General features: G+C 48.7%; 1 long non-coding RNA gene across 1 annotated transcript; it reads left to right on the forward strand.

Moving 5' to 3' along the window:
• The first annotated feature begins 10,852 nt into the window (after positions 1-10,852).
• On the forward strand, positions 10,853-13,369 carry LOC146186834 (uncharacterized). Its single transcript, XR_014707876.1, has 3 exons — positions 10,853-10,998; positions 12,770-12,893; positions 13,284-13,369. It is a non-coding gene; the product is annotated as an uncharacterized LOC146186834 (long non-coding RNA).
• The last annotated feature ends 4,160 nt before the right edge of the window (positions 13,370-17,529 follow it).

A 17,529-nucleotide genomic window follows, 5' to 3' on the forward strand; every position in this document is an offset into this window, starting at 1 on the left:
AACGCCAACCACAACGAGACGGCACACGCCGAGGCGCGCGCGCTAACGGACCGCGCCTCGGTCGACTGGCCGCTGTGGTTCAGCACCAAAGACCGAATGACGGACTACAACGAAATAACCAATGTGTTCCGCCTAGCTCGCAGAACTCTTCCACCCCCTTGCTCGGGGCTCAGTCGAGAGCAAGCCATTTTATTCAGACAGCTACAGACGGGCTCACTCCCCAGTCCGTTGCTGATGCATAGAATGTATCCCGAGACGCACCCGACAGACAAATGCAGAGTCTGCCGAACGGAGACTGCCGGCTTCGCACACGTGCTGTAGAATTGTACCCAGTACCAGGAAGAAGCTAAGTCTGGGAGGATCCCGCCGCGACTGGAAGCAGACTCAGGGAGCGACAATCAAGAGGAGCAACTCTGGGCCGTCCAGCAGGTCATCAAGGCGCTGGCCCGGCAGGGAACCAGCGAGCCAGCCACGGCGAGCGGGGACCCAGGCCGCGCGGCCGGTGCCCAGAGGACGACGTAGGCCCCGTCCGGAGCGCGCGCACGCGAGCGCGCGTTCTACTGCAGGCCCCGAATAAACGTTTTACCAATCCAAATTGATGAAAGATGTATCTGAACGTAACCTAAAGGACGCTCTCTGTGAGTTAGACGGCGATTGTTGCTGAAAGGTCTCTCTGAACGCAACCTAAAGGTAACATATACTCACTGTAAACGGCGATTTTTTGCTGAAAGATGTCTCTGAACGTAAACTAAAGGTAACATACACTCACTGAAGGCAGGAAATGATTACGTTGAAAGTAATTGCAAAAAGAAAATAACGAAAAAAAAATACAACACAGGAGTCGAACAGATGTTTCGGTGGCATTAGTGCGGATATATGTCGTATTAATCGATTGCGCCATGAAAGCAACGAGAGCCACAACCTTTAAATGTATTCTTATTCGTTTAGAGAATATTTCCATTACATGTCGCTAGGTGACGCTGCTCAGAGGAATCACGTGCCAAAGCGTCGTCTGCTCGAGTGCTCCTACGGGATATGGTTTGCTAATACGCCTTATACGCCTCCCGGGTTCGGTACCGACCGCTGGCGGCTCCGTTTCGATGAAGGCAAAATGAGGAGGCGTCCTTGTTATGGCTGTAAGAAGGAAAAGAAAATGCACGGGCCTGCTACTGCCTCTGTAGCTGAGCCGCCTCCGCTGCCTCAAGCGGACAGGAGAGAAAATAGGGAAGAAAGAAAAAGACGAGGGAGAGAAAGACGCGCGCCGCCACAGCCGTCGTCCAATGGCGGCATACAGCAGATGTGGCGGCGCGCGTTTTTCTCTCCCTCTTCTTTTTCTTTCTTCCCTATTTTCTCTTCTGCCCGCTTGAGGCAGCGGAGGCGGCTCAGCTACATAGCAGGCCCGTGCATTTTCTTTTCCTTCTTCTTACAGCCATAACAACAACAACGCCTCCTCATTTTGCCTCCATCGAAACAGGCCAGCCACTTTCCGTCCCCCTCCTCCCCGAGGAGGCCTCCGTGGGCTGTGTGATGTCGCAGCTCTTGTTGTGGCTGTAGGAAGAAGGAAAAGATAATGCACGGGCCTGCTACTGGAGCTGAGCCACCTCCGCTGCCTCGTGCGGACAGAAGAGCGAATAGAGAAGGAAGAAAAAGGAGATAAAGCAGCACTCCGCAACAACAGCTGTCGTCCACCACCTAAGCGGTGGCGGGTGCAATGACGGCCTACAACAGATAAAAATTCGGTAGCTGGCTAGCCCCTGCCGCAAGCGGCGTTGGCCTACCGTCCTAACCCCGTAGGGACAGGAACTGCCACCCTTCATCACCTCGTTAAACACCCTAGTGGTGGAATTAACTCCATTACCCTGCACTACGGCTCCTATTTCTTTTAAATAGGTAAATAAGTTAATTAAGTAAATAATTAGAATAACTGGCTCACAGGAAACGCAAGGCGCAGCATCTGCCACGCTTGTTCTGTGGACACCTGAACCACGCATGAGGGAAGAGAGGAAGGTAAGAGTGAAAGATGAAAGAGAGAAAGGGCGGGTGTCGTTAGTGGATATGACGTTAAGAATGTGGTGTCCCGCAACCGGAAGTAGAGCCGAAAAAAGAGCATATTAAGGGATTGGCGCGCAATTTGAAAGTACCAAAGACTAAAATGGGTAAACAAGAAGTAACTTAATGTGAGGGAGATGATGTGACGTCACGCAACCGGAAGTATAGCCGAAAAAAGGCATAGGAAAGGATTGGCGCGCAATTTGAAAGTACCAAACACTAAAATGGGCAAGCAACAAGTGAATTAAGCAACTCTAACCAGAAGCAACCATAAGCAGCATCCGTGCTTTCACATTACGCCAATGCACATTCTGCAGTGCTGTTTAATTTTTTTATTGATGAAGCCTGTGGTGGTAACAACTTTTATTGCCACAAAATGCAAGCAATTATTGCGGGCTGGGGCGAGTCCAGGGTGGCCTCTAGCAACACCACCTAGACTACCTGCAGTCGGGGGCGACCTGTTGAGCTCGCTTGACGAGGGTCAGTTGCGTACGTTTTCTTTGAATGGCCGTGCAGTTTCCGGAGGTGGAGACTATTAGGGTCCTGGGTTTACATCTGTAGGCGATTGGCCCTAATGTTGCACCATCAAAAAGCTGGAAGGCTATGTCATGCAAAATTTGGGTCTCTTAAGGAGAATATCAAGTAAGAAAGGGGGTCAGAGAGAAAAATGTGATTAAATTGGTCCAGGCCTTTATTACGAGTAGAGTGAGCTATGCGACACCTTACTTGAACTTAAAGGCGGAAGAAAGGAGTAAACATTTGGAGGACGCTTAGGCTTCGCCTTTAAGAATGAAACGACGCTTTAAACGATGCTTTTTAACGTCGCACTGATAGGCCTGCCGAAGCTACTGGCTGACATCTCCCACCTGCATCACAGCATTTATGCTGACGACCTCACAATTTGGATCACGCGCGGCAGTGGCGGCCAGATTGAAGATACTTTACAGACTGCATTATCGAGCAACTTGCTATACTTATTTTTATTTATTAATCCTTCTGGAACGTAGAAGTGCTGCCAGCCACCTTGCTGAAACGCGCGGGCCGCAAGTTGCAGTCGTAGTTCGTCGGCAACATCGTTGCCGATTCGAGCCGGTGCGATGAAGATCTCGGGAACCTTGCCCTGCTTATCTTCCCTGCGCCAACGCATGATGGCGCTACGTGCACGCCAAGCGAAGAGGAAGTACAGCGGAAAAGTAATTTGCCACTCGCTTAACTGCGTGTTCTGTAATTGTGTAATTTACATGATCATAATTATTATTATACGCTACAATACACTTCTCTAAGGGACATTTCTGAGACAACACCGCGATCAATAGACGAGCCTTTGTCCATTTCAAACCATCTAGCTGGCGTGGTGGAGTGGTTAGCGTGCTCGTTTCGCTCCCCGGATGCCCACGTTCCCACTCGTTTTTAATAATGCTTCTGGGATTTTTCGCTCATGGCCGGACGACGCAGGATGGCGGCCGCCGACGACGACGACACCGACTTTTCTGCGACACGGGGCACTTAACGCTGTCGCATTAAAATTGATGCGCACCCCCATTGCTATTGCTAAAAAAAAACTGATTGGTGTTTAGGAAGGGAAAGGCGCGGTAACTGTCTCATTTATTTTCTGCAGACACCTCAACCGCGCCGTAAAGGAAGGAAGGAAGGTGGGAGTGAAAGTGGAAGGAGAGAAAGAGGAGCCGGTAGTGGAGTGCTACGGACTAATTTCGCCCATCTGGGGATCTTTAACGTGCGCTGACATCGCACAGCATACGGATGCCTCTTGGTTTCGCCTCCATCGAAACGCAGCCGCCGAGGTCGGATTCGAACCCTGGTACTCCGGCACAGTAGTCGGGCGTATTACCAATGCACCACCCCGGCGGCCCCCCCCCCCCCCCCAATTTCTAAGAAGCATGTGCCTGGAATACAATAGAGAGAGAAAGCAGAAAAGGGCTGAGGCTCTGGAACGCATATATTCAATGAAGCCGAGGGTGCAGGTTGCATTTTTAGATGCAGCGGGCGGAAAAAAGGGGGGAAGGCACCTTAGCGGTAGTGGTTGACGGGGGCGGGGGCTAGATCTCGGCACTATCGATTAAGAGTGATGATACTGATGTGCAGAGGAGGTTGAAATGGCTCTTGCTTGCGTCGGCACAATGGCAACGTATGTGTTGACCGACGTTAAACTGTAATTTAAAATTTTGGTAGTGGGAGGATATCTCCCATGGCACTCAAAATTCTAAGACAAAAAGAATTGGATAGGACAATTATTCTGATTTGGACCCCAGTGCACGAATCTGTTAGTGGCAACGAGGCTGCTCACAACCTGGCTCGTGATCTTTACTACCGAGCAGTTCGGAATGAGCAACCTGAGGAAGAGTACAACAGAGAAGGGCGTAGTAAGTAATTGGTTCACAGGAAAGGAAACGCGCAGTGTCTGTCACGCTTGCTCTGTGGACACCTGAACCGTGCCGTAAAGGAAGGGATGAGGGTGGGAGTGAAGGTGGAAAGAGAGAAAGGGGAGCCGTAGTGGAGTGCTACGGTATAGTTTCGACCACCTGGGGATCTTTAACGTGCGCTGACATCACACAGAACGCGGACGCCACTTTGTTTCGCCTCCATAGAAACGCACCCGCCGTGGTCAGGTTCGCACCCGGGAACTCCGGACAGTAGTCGGGCTTCTTACCACTGCACCACCCTGGCGGAGCAGAGAAGGGCGTCTGTTGTCGTATTATGATGTGACGCAGTATACAGAAGGCAGCGTTTGAAACTACCCCCTCTAGACAAGACTAGATGGGACACAGATGATGGCATGGAGGCGTATGCAAGCAGATGTTTATCCAAATCCGGTTTTAATAAATATATATTCCCAAATTTTGTAACTTAGAGTTGCAGGATTTGCGGGCAGAGGGGCACCCTGAACCATATAATATGGAAGGGTTTGCATTCGCCAGGCAGGGCAAACAAAGTTGATAGTAGAGAAGCCTGGGAGGCTTTGCTGGAAATCCCAATCGCGGAAATCCAGTCACTTGTGGCTCGACTGGCTGAAGAGGCCGCCGAGATCTAGGGGATTTTGGCCAGCATCTGAAGCGGATTCTCAACTGCCCCAAGGCGCCTCTCCTCTAGAGGGAAGGACCTAGCGTAGAAAAGAACCTATTTTGTTGGACAATAGCACGTTGACTCACTAACTCACTTGGGATGGTCAACAGCATGTCCCATTCCTTCGCTGTGGGATCTGGCAAGAGTGTCTTTGGAGGGGGATTGCTGGCGCATTGCAATAGTATACGGTCTTGGGTGACCTGCTTTCCATCACCGCAGTGTGGGCATGCAGGGTTGTATTCTCCATTAGTAATTAACGATAATCGGTACGGGCTAAGAATGGCCTTTGTAGGCATCTGAGTGTCGTGGCTTGTGCCCGGTCCAAATAGGGGTGAGGGGCGGGATACGTGCATCTTAGCCCGCGATAAAAGTTTGTTATCTCCGCGTATGTGCACGGTGCCTATACGGGCGCGTCCATTCCCTATAGACCCCCTGTCTCCCGGTTGGCTAAGCCTCGGGCCAGACGGTCGACCTCGCCGTTTCCGGAGTTACCCGCGTATCCAATCACTTTTGAGGAGGTCTGAGCAAAACTCAATCACCTCAAGTCGACTTCGGCGGCCGACCCTGACCGCATTTCAAATAAAATGCTTAGGAATTTAGACGACGCATCCATTCATGCTCTTACCGACTATTTTAAAGAATGTTGGGCCAGCGGTACCACCCTCAAGAGTGGAAATGCGCCAATCTAGCCCTCATCCCCAAGCCGGGCAAACCACCAACCTTGGCCAACCTCCGTCCCATCTCTCTCACGTCCTGCGTTGGGAAGCTGATGGAACATGTTATCCAGACCAGACTATCACAATACCTTGAAGACAACCATCTTCTACCAGACACAATGCTCGGCTTCCGCCCTCATTTAGCGGCCCCGGACATTATGCTTCTTCTCCATCATCAGGTAGTCATGAGACGTACACTAGACACGAAAGTCATCGTCAGCCTCGATGTTGCCAAGGTATTCAACAACGTCCTCCATGAAGCGATTCTTCAACAACTTCAAGCTCTCGGTGTTGGACGTCGCATGTATGCGTACATCCGAAACTTTGTCACCGACCGCACAGTGCAACTTAAGCCGGCACTGGAGATCCTTCCATCATCTCTCCGGGAAACCGTGGCACGCCGCAAGGCGCCGTACTTTCGCCGATGCTTTTTAACGTCGCACTGATAGGCCTGCCGAAGCTACTGGCCGACATCCCCCACCTGAATCACAGCATTTATGCTGACGACCTCACACTTTGGATCACGCGCGGCAGTGACGGCCAGATTGAAGAGACTTTACAGACCGCGATCGAACGGATTGGAGATTATCTAAGTACAGTACGTTGGCCTCACTTGCTCGGCGACAAAGTCCGAGTATATCATCATCCCTTCCCCGGGACGACGCCCTTCAAACATACTTCCTGACATCAACCTCCAGGTGCAAGGAAACCCGATTCCTCGAACAGACATCAGGATCTTGGGCTTGCATGTACAGGCCAACGGCAGCAACAACATCACGATCCAACGCATCGACCAGTCGGTTGTACAGATCTGACGCCTCCTTAAGCGAATCTCCAACAAGCATCATGGCATGCGAGAGTCCAACCTCCTGCGCCTCGTTCAAGCTTTCATCTGCTCCCGCATCACCTACTCTGGACCCTACTTACGTCTCACTCGTGCCGGAAGCGAACGGCTAGAGGCGTCACTTTGAAAAGCATACAAGACGGCCCTAGGTCTTACCATGTCCACAGCTACCCATAAGCTCAGGGCTCTCGGAATCTCGAATACCGTGAGCGAACTAATCGAGGCAACGCTCACCGCCCAGTATGAGCGGCTCTCACTCATACACGCTGGCCGAGCGGTACTGCAGCAAGTTGGGATCTCTCCGCCGAGATCGGCCCCAAGTTAAGCTGAACTTACACCGGAATATCGCCTAAATATCCGCATTCCTCCCATTCTCAAACGGATGCACCCGGAACACCACGCCGAGAGACGGGCCGACTGGGCTCGCCAATTCGAGAAACGCTTCAGCGGACGTCCGGACGTCACGTATACGGACGCCTCTTACCATCCATCGAGGCCAGCGATGTTGGCGATGGCTCTCGTCCCTCACCGCAGCTGGTACACAGCCTGCAGCATTCGCAATGCAGAAACAGTCACCGCAGCTGAGGAGGTTGCCATTGCGCTAGCGCTGGCCGACCCTAATACTAAAGTCGTCATCAGTGACTCTAAACAGGCTATTCGCAATTACGATGCTGGCCGTATCTCTCGCCAGGCGTTACATATTCTACGTTCTGCAGCACCCTCTTCCACATCTCGCTTACTACTTTGGGCTCCAGCCCACGAGTCGCTCAGCGGCAACGCCCAGGCACACACTCGCTCGAGATCTCAGCTGCCGAGCCGAGAGTATGATCAGCCACCCTGCTTCCGCTGACACTAATATCTCACGCGCTTCTCTACTCACCCCTTACACGGACATACTCCAGCACTACCGACTCCAAAGGTGCACATATCCTCCCGCACACCGCGATCTAACAAGACGCGAGGCCGTCCAATGGCGCAAATTACAAACTGGCAGCTTCCCACACCCCCTCTTATACAGCAGGATCTTTCCGGATCAAATAGCCCCCATGTGTAAACACTGCTCAACTCCGGCCACACTCATACACATGGTGTGGACTTATACACATTACAACACAGACAACACAAACACCCCAGAGGCGTGGGAGTCTCTCCTGTGTACTTCCGAGCCAACCGACCAACGCTGGCTTATCCAGCGCGCGGTGGAGGCCGCGGCATCCCAAAGGATCCCCGCCGACCTCCTCTAAGTCAGCGCAACCGGTCCTTTGACTGGTCCCCTGTTTTTGGGCGCAATAAAAGAGTTCACCACCACCACCACCGCGTAAGCCGGAACCCATACGAGATTGATGTTGTTATTGAAAGATCGGTTGCGCAGAATTCGCGTCGCGAGCGCACTTACAGAATTTTTGACGAAATTTTGAACGGCGCCCTTTGAGTCGCTTATAATAGTTTTGCTGCGGAGACCCGCGATGACCAGTGTGATAGCTACTTCCTCTGCTTCGCATAAGAAGCTAGCATGAAATCTTATGGCGTTAATGAAGGCTGACTTTGGAATGGCCATACATGCCACGTATGCTTCATTTTTATGTGTTGAGCAGCATCCACGTACACTGCTTGTGGATCGTCCTCGTACTGTTTCCCACGGGTCTGTGCCCTTGTCTTCCTGTGGGCATCATCTCGGCCTGGTAGCATTTTGGCTATTGGTTTAACAAGTAGTCTACTAGTAATGTCAGCCAATAAATGGGGTGTTGTGCACACCTCCTCAGCGGGGTGTATGTGGAGCTTGTCGAGAACTACGAGTCCCGCAACGCTGCGTGACAATCCAGGCACGTGGGCTGCCTTATGGGCTTCAGTTAATTCAGGTAGTGTGTTAAAGTTTGCCGTGGCTCAACTTGGTTAAGCACGGGGAATTGCGAAAGCAAGTGGTCCTGCTTATACATAGACCAACCAGTTCAGCTAAACAATCAAGCTACACCTAGTTAAGCCAAGCATTGCCAGGCGGTTCTGTTTCTTCAGCACGGCGCCGCCGCTTGGCTGAAGCAGATCGTTCCAGCCTCGCCTTATACGCATCATCCGACATACCATAAGGCTGCGCCCCGACTATGCGAGGAGCCGTTGTTGTGGCTGTAGGAAGAAGGCAAAGAAAATGCAAGGGGCTGCTACTGGCTCTGTAGCTAGACCACATCCGCTGCCTCGGGCAGACAGAATAGAAAATAGAGAAGAAATAAAAGGAAGAGGGAACGAAAGACGCGCGCCGCAATAGCCGTCGTCCACCACCGAAGCTTTGGCGGGTGCAGCAGCGGGCCTACAGCAGACAAAACTTCGGTGGCAGGCTAGCCCCCGCCGCGAGTGGCGGTGACCTACCTGCCCCAGCCCCATCAGGGGAGTACCAGGACAACAGTGCGAGGAGCCGAGCCACAGCCCCATCTATCCTCAGCGTGACGTCACAAACAGTGAGCGCCCTCTCTCGGCTGCGACACAGTGCAACACCGCCTTGACTAGGTGGCGTTGCACAACGCCGTGTATGGACTCGCCGCCACCATCCGATGGCGCGAGCTGGGGCCGTCTCTCGGCCTGGAGTGACGGCACATAGTCACGTGAAAATGGCGTGACGTCACCGCTGCGGCTTCTGTATGGACTCACCGCCACCATCCGATGGCGCGAGCTGGGCCCCGTCTCTCGGTCTGCCGTGATGGTGGTACAAACTTTATTCAATGAAGGCCAAAAACATAAAAACAAAATTATATTGCCGCCGTTCCGTGGGTGACCTTCCGGCTGCTCGTCGTGGCCTCCATGTCACGCCTGGCGGCGACTTCCGCTACCCAGGTCGTAAGCCGCTGTTGAATATGCGGCTCCGAGCTGGCCAAATCAGCCTCCCACAGCTGCGGGCTGTTTATTTGCCAGGAGACGGGGGGAAAGGGTGCCGGACAAGAGTAAAGAATGTGAGCATAGTCTGCTCGGGGAGAGCTGCAAAGCGTGCATTGGGGCGAGAAGGCACCGGGGTGAATAAGGGCAAGGCGTGCAGGGGAGAGGAAAGTGTGGGCCTGTAAATGGCGCCACGTATTCTGTTCGATTTTAGATAGGAACTTGTGAGGGGGAGGGAGGGATCATCGGGAGTTGCGGTACTGGAGGGTGATGTCGTGGAAGGTGAGGAGGAAGTCACGCGTGTCCATCCCGGGGGGGAGGGGGCCAGCTCGGTAGGTCATCTCGCGAGCGATAGAATTTGCCGCCTCATTTCCGGGGTGCCCCGCGTGAGCGTGACGTCACACGGTTACGTGAAAGGTCATGTATAGAGGCGCCACGACATGCCAAAGGCTCGAAGTGTTAGCAGTATTGCTTTCGCAATAAAATTCCCAACTACAGTAGTCGATCTGAGTTGGCGTATACCGGCAAGCCAAAGGCCGCTTTGTATGCTGCACTGATTATGCTATTAAGTGCCCTTTCGTCCCTACAACACAAATGATAGTACGACCAGGCGTACATGATTCTGCTTACCATGAGGGCTTGAATGATCCTGCGCAGGTCGACTTCTCTCATACCCCTTGAACGGTTACGAGCTGTGTAAGAACAGTGAGCCGCGAATCGCGTTTCAAGTTCTCTATCCTCGGTTAAGCGTAACAATGGTGAAGCCAGCCATGCAACAACTGTATTAACCTAATTAGGTACAGGAACAATGAGATAATGGCAGCGGACTTCAGTTGCGCTCATTTAATTTATTATGATGTTGTTGCGAATATAGGAAGAAGGAAATGAAAATGCACGGGCCTGCTACTGGTTCTGTAGCTGCCCTCCACTGCCTCGTGCAGACAGAAGAGAAAATGGAGAAGAAAGAAAGAAAAAAATTAGAGGGTCTCTCATATTAAATTCCAATGGCAGATCGCGAGCGCTCGGCCGGAGCACTAACAGAGCGCCTCGCTCGCGCTGAGATCCCTTCCTCCATATTTGCCATTGGAACGCGTTCGCTCCCGGGGTAGCACTTAAGGCGCGTTCACACTACACCAAATTTCCGGCGAGCGAAGCGGATTCGGCCGTTTTTGACGCCGACGAGGGCGGAAAGCGGCGCGGCGAGGGCGATTGTCCGAGATCGATTTTTCCGCGTTCGTTGCGGAAGCGACGATGGGTCGTTGACGTCACGTCCGCCCAAAATTCAGTATGGCGGCAAGCAGCAGCGAAGTGGGCCGGCGCTGTTTCTGCGGAGGTGCTGCCCGATGCCATAAAGGAGGCCCCAATTCAAGCGACATTTAAATTCCAAGGTCCTAATTTACAACGAGGACCTGTGGGAACATATTGGCAAAAGACTGGGAGTGAGAGGTAAGCTCAATTGCTTTTATATCTTGCATCACGCCGATGCCCGCGCGAACTTTTCGGATGCCGGTACAAGTACGTTTCGCTCTGTTCTCGCGCTACTGCTAGCTTTATCCTATGCATGCGTACCTCGCGCGATCTTGTACGACGCATGTATTACATACTTCGAAATCAGCGAATTGATGACCATTTGGCTCATGCCGCTGTTCGAGAACTGGTTTTTTTTTTTTCGAGTGCCAGTGCGGTATGCTTCGCGTATCCAGCCTTGGTTGTGTTCACGCTGCTGCTAACTTTCTTTTGTCCCATGCAAGCGGACCTCGCGCGATCGTGTACGACACATGTGCTCTGCGAAGCGATAACACTAATCATTTCGTTCATTCCCGGTATTTGCACCTATCGCATACATGCGCAGCTAGAGCGAGCATGCACTACGTACTTCTTTTACTTTACTTGTGCCGTTGCGGGTTCCTGTGCCGTGAATATTCAGCTCGTACGAATATGTTGGAGCGTATAGCATCACGGTAGCGGCGCTGTGTGCTCCATGACAAGCTCTAGGGCGGACCGCGAGCGTGATGCGTTTTTAGAGACTTATTTCGTGTGGCGAAAGGCTAATCCCGAGTTTTTCACCTCTTACAATAGTGACCTTCAGATTTTGTGCATTTAAAAACTAATATTGGAGTGGTCGTGCTGTGCTGGAGTGATGTGCAGTTCAGATTAAATAATTTACAGTGGCAACGCTGAAGAGACCGATAGAACATCTGAACAGAAAATAAACAAACGCCAATTCTTGTTTACTGTGCTTGATAACCAGTCCTTTTTTTTCCTGTAGAGGCCATCTGCCAGAAAAATATTTTAAGAACTTAAAAGACACATTTTTTTTCAAAATTGGAAACCAAATTAGGTCCAGTATGAGGGGTGAAGCTGGAGCTGTCAACGTTCCGTGAGGTGGAAACACTCAAGCAAATGCAGCCCATAATGGAGCATGTGTCAAGAGAACCAATATAAGTTGCATATTTTCTCACTATGCATTCATCATCATCATCATCATTTATTAACCCTAAACGGTCCCGTTCGGGACATTACATAAGGGGGGGAGGGTGGTACAGGGTTGTTCAGCAGTCATACATGATCATAAATATAAAAGTAATATAGAAGTATAGAAAAAAATATATATATAGAAAATAACATTATAGGATAAAAACACAAAATAGAAACAGCAGGTAAAACAAGGTGAAAACAGACAAGAGTAACAAATTCAGATAAGTCATGGCAGAGTGGCAAAAATATAAAACAAATTCAAATAACAACTATGGAAGTAAAACCGGCTGGTCAGTTTGCAGGGCTTGGTAGCTGACATAAGGTGCAGGAAGATTATTTTTCATTGAGATAGTCGATTAGGAGCTGTCTGAATCTAGAAGGATTAGCCTCAATGACAATGTATTCGTGCACCCTGAGTGTGCACTCTCAGGGTGCTCATTTCATGATTGTAGTATCAAGTACAATATACAAATTTAGGTGTACTATTATAAATGTGATATAGTGTTGTGTTTGTTATATGTGGCTGAATATTTTGCAGACTGTTTAAGCGTTCATTTCACCCAGTCTCAAGAGTAAGTTTTAAAACAGTGTGCAACTTTTCATTCTTCACAGGTTGTAACTTCATTGCCCATGACCCATGCCTAGAAATCCTGTTCAAAGGATTCATGTGTGGATTGAGTTAAAGTGATGAAAATTTCTGTTCAATTCATGGTATTGATTATTTATTGATTGGAAATAGATCTGAAGACCAGCCAGATGCCACCACTCAAGTCGCCGTTCCAGAGCCTACAGTGCCAGGAATATCTGGCTTGTCCTTTTGAGTCAGATGGGCCATCCACTCCACACACAGCTACAACTGAAAGGTAACCATCTGAGAAAGTAAGGTGTGCACTTGAAGTCACTGAAATTTAGTGCACGTCATCTGCCCTAATATTTGCAGCCAACTGGAAAGCAGATAAGAGGACTGCGATTCAGATGTGTAAAGATAAATCTACAATATGACATCCCGTCGTTCATCTCTCTTGTAATGCATGCTTACTTGAACCTAACTAGTGACTGCGGTGCTTGCTTTCGAAGTGAATTTAATTTTCTCTTCGCAAGCATTCCATTTTATAGAAGGCCAAGGTCAAAGAAGAGCTCCTACAAATTGACGACATTGTCATGTATTTTCAAATTACTGACAGGAAATACCTAAGGCATATACTAATGACATATATCATGCCTATTTCTTTTTGTTTCTTCTCTGTATACAGGACAGCAAGCACATTTTCAGGACAATATTAACTGTAAACTACGAAGTATGCTGTAAGTACAAAGCAAAAATAAATGTTACCATTCTCTTCATTTGGCTGCCTCTGATCATTTTATCCTGCCACGAAACCTTGCTTGGCTGCTTCTGATGAAGTATTCGCACAGCTTTTCCCTGATAGCATGTGCAAGCATGAAATGAGAGAACATAGAACATTAGAGAGAGAGGGCTCTCTTTCCAAATCATCAAACTGACAGTTTTGACTCCTAGTTATAAGCTCATTTCGATGAGTTAAAAGTAACCAGTAATTCAGTTTCTCTAAGCTTATTTGCCAACAGCAGGATTACATGGCTGGGTGACAACCTAAGGCTGGAAGAGGAGTTAGCCTTCCGTTTCCCTCTGTCTCCTACCTCCAGCTTCCCTCGATCAGCTGCCCTTGCCAATAGTATGTGGTGCTGGGGGGCAGTAGACTGCACGGGAATCTGGTTTCTCCTCAGACACCATGAAGTTGTGCAGTCACATGCAAGATGTGATAATGCGACTGATGTTCTCTTCCTTTGTCTTGAATGGCTGACGTAAGATGAGCCATTGTTGGGTGAGAATCCAAAGACGTTTTCTACGGCACGCCTCACTCAACTCATCGGTGACTAAATACTCGTTTTGCATGTATTTAAGAGAATTAGCTGGGTTTTCCTGCAGCTGACTGGTGATCTAAACCCTCGGGACTAGAAAACTAGGAAGGGAGACTTGCAGAACAAATTAAGTTTAATTTGAAAATAAGCATCAAATGCAGTTTAATCATACATTAGTTTTGGCATACTCAGTGTTCAGTGTATATTGTTTTGTTCTGTGACAATATCAGGTTGAATGTTTAATTCCAATCAGAAGAGTGAGGCAGATACTGCCTTTCATTTGCAACCAATACAAGTATAGTGGTTGGGTTGGCGGAAGTAAAATATCTTTACTTTGACATGATGCCTCATTTTACATTCATAACTTTGGCTGGTGAACATTGAACAGCTTGTCATATCAAATGGCGCTGAAGGTGGTGTGACACCAGTTAATCTCAGTTCTAACAAATTGACTTATTGAAGAATACAACAAATTGAGTTACTTACTTTTCTTGCGTGTGGTCAAATGAAGATTTCCAGAACGAAGGCCTTATCTCCCACAAAGAAAGAAGGCTTTCTGCTATTATCATTCAAAGGTGCGTCTTCTGAGATGCCTACCTGGCCTAGCTACATTTTTGAAAAATGTGCTTCGGCCATAATTTCCACCATCACACTCGCTCCAATTGTGCCCCATCTCCACCAACAAGAACCTAAAATGAGCAAATTAAAATTTACTTGTATCTTCTGGTTAATATTAGGCTGAAGGGCACACATTTGCATAAACATTTCACCTGCATGCATAAACATTTCGCCTCATTTATTCTTAGGCATGGGTAGCTTTGTCGTAATTTAGTTTACACAAGGATATCAAATGGCATTACCATTACATTACACAACCGAGGACTAACCACAGAAAAAAAAAGCGCTTGACAGGAAATCAAATTTAAAGGTGTTCAGAGGATAGAAAGATTATAAGAACCAGTTAACAAAGTAAATATACTTGAATACCTGTATCAAGCATCATTGACTGCCTGCATAGACTTGCTAAACGCATTCTTGTAATTTCAGTCAACACTTCCGGAGTTGGCTAGACACTCAATGTTGACATGTTTGCCAGACTCTATGCAGGGAGGTATCTGCCAGATTTATTGAAATTCTTTGACAACCTTGGTTTGGAGCAGAATCAGACAAAATACTATTTGTTGTTCTTCACATTATAATTGTTATGCTTAAAACAAGCTTGTCAGATAACTACATCCAAAATGTTCCATTTAAAATGAACAACCTTAGCCTATTTATTGTTGATATGGTAATGACAGGTATGGTAACAAAAACATTTTTGACAGTTTTGTATTCAGTATATGTTGCCCTTCATATTTACGGCACTGGTGTAGGACATTCTTTCCTGAATAATTTTTTTATTAACACAGTCACTAAGCATGCTGTGTAAAACGTGTGCAAGAAGTCAAGGACTTCGCACGAGGGCTTTACATTACGCTAGCGCGGGACTGGGGCAGCACACCTGTAGAAAACTCAGCTAAAAAAAATAAAAGAGCTCACAAGTGGGCGGACCAAAAAAAAAAAAAAGACAAGCTGCGCAAAATTGGTTTATAATATTAGCACTCCACAATTTATATAGTACACGTTACTATAACTGCTCAGGCATGACAATCGAATGCTCGACAATCTCAATAAAAATGACAATCCAAACCAAAGTATCACGTACCCGAGTCGCTTTGGGACGCTAAACCCTATAAATCAAATAAAAATAAAAAATGAAACCAAAAATACAGAAACTTCACCTTACCTGATAACCTGCGCCTGGCGTTGATCTGAAAGTATCGCCTTACGAAATCGCATGTCTTTTTTCCGGATACGAGGACGAAGGAGCTCTACAAGGGCGCAGAAGCTGCTGGGTGACATATGCAAGCACCTGCCGAGAAGAGAACAAGCCAGTGAGGTGATAGCGCTTGGCATAATAAAATCACTACCAAGGAGGTTATATAGTGACTACGAACTTCACATTAACTTACTCTGTAATACTCCCCGTCATAGTCATGAAGCAGCAGCAAAAGGTTGTAGCCTTGGCCCAACCGGGCGCGTTCCTGCAAAGATGGATGCACCCACCACCGCCTCCGCCGCGAACCTGATTTTTCATCTGCTTTCGCAACTCTTCCAGCATGACCATTACACAGTTGCAGAGGAGAATCGAAACGATCTCTCTGAAAGGGTCGTCATTACTTATCCGCTACAAGCGCGCAGCTGGAAAATAAACGAGAACTGCAATATAACAACGCAAGACAGTATGCAGCCACGCAACAGACGACAGAAAAGCGCGCGAACTGTCTCCGGGGCTCACGCGCGCTCTCGCTTCATTCGCGAACTGCGCCTTTCCCCCAGAAGTAATCCCACACATGAACGCGCACCACGCTCACTGTCTGTTTCGGATGAGTCGTCACTGCTTGACTCCGAACTTGCATCGTCTGTGTTGGAGCTGTCACTTCCAAAGAACAAAATTAGCGCCGCACGGCGAGACGCAGCTTCCATGTTGTCCATCGCTTTGCGAAGCACGGCGACGATGTGAAGCGGACCGGGTACAACGTCACGCTGACTTCCGGTCAAACCTGCCGATTTCGGCAGAACAAATATCGTCCCTCTACGGAGCGATCCGGGATCGACGCGAGATCCCGATCTGCCATTGGAACAGACAACTCGCGCTTTCGTTCTGCCATTGGAATAGAATTTCTCTGGCCAGAGCAGAAAACCTGTTCCCGATCTGCTGTTGGAATTCAACATTAAATGTCTCTTAAGAGGAAAATGCCGAAAGCCTATACCCTTCCTATCCTACAATTTTGCTCCCATCGTTAGTGTCGGCGTTCATTACAGTGCTACATATAATTATAATTGGTTTGCAGGAAAGGAAAGGAAAACACACTTTCTCCGGCAAGTGTGTTTGGACAGTACGCCATCGCTCCTGTCGCGTGGCATTCCTTGGCGCGCATTCAAGTGTGGCATTGCAGATGGCAGGGACGAGTAATTCCGTCTCCTCAACGGTAGGGTCCCGCAACTTCTTTCTCGCCACTGGTTGCCTCTCAGCGGGTTAAACAGCGATTATTACTGAGAGGTGTGTCTGAACGCAACCTAACGGCGATATACACTCACTAAAGGCAGGAAATAATACGGTGAAAGTAATGAAATAGTGTTAGCATTGTCATGCTGTTGTCTTGTGGCTGTGTTCAAGGCTGGTTTAGTGGCTATTAAGAAATAAAAACATGTCATGATGCAACCTAAAGGGGAACAACCTCCAGGAAAGATATTGGTAGGTTATGTTAATGTTGCAATTTGAAAAAAAAAAAAAATTAAAAAAAAGTTAGAAACATAGGATTCGAACATATATTTTATTCGCTATGTCCTTAGGTGCGTAGTGTAAAACCATTGAGCCACTGAGGCAGCGAATAGAGCAGGCTTTAAAAACGCTCTCATTCATTTTTACACTATTTCCGCTATCTGTCGCCAGGTGACGGTGCTCAGAGGACCCTACTAGTGTTCCTGTATATGCTCCATACAGGAACACTAGACCCTACCGTTGAGAGAACGGAATCACGCGGCAGCGCGGCAGGGACGCGTATTGCCGTTCTC

The sequence above is a fragment of the Amblyomma maculatum genome, chromosome 6, assembly GCF_055883805.1.
Source record: "Amblyomma maculatum isolate TAMU_Amacu chromosome 6, ASM5588380v1, whole genome shotgun sequence".
Classification (NCBI taxonomy): Eukaryota; Metazoa; Arthropoda; class Arachnida; order Ixodida; family Ixodidae; genus Amblyomma; species Amblyomma maculatum.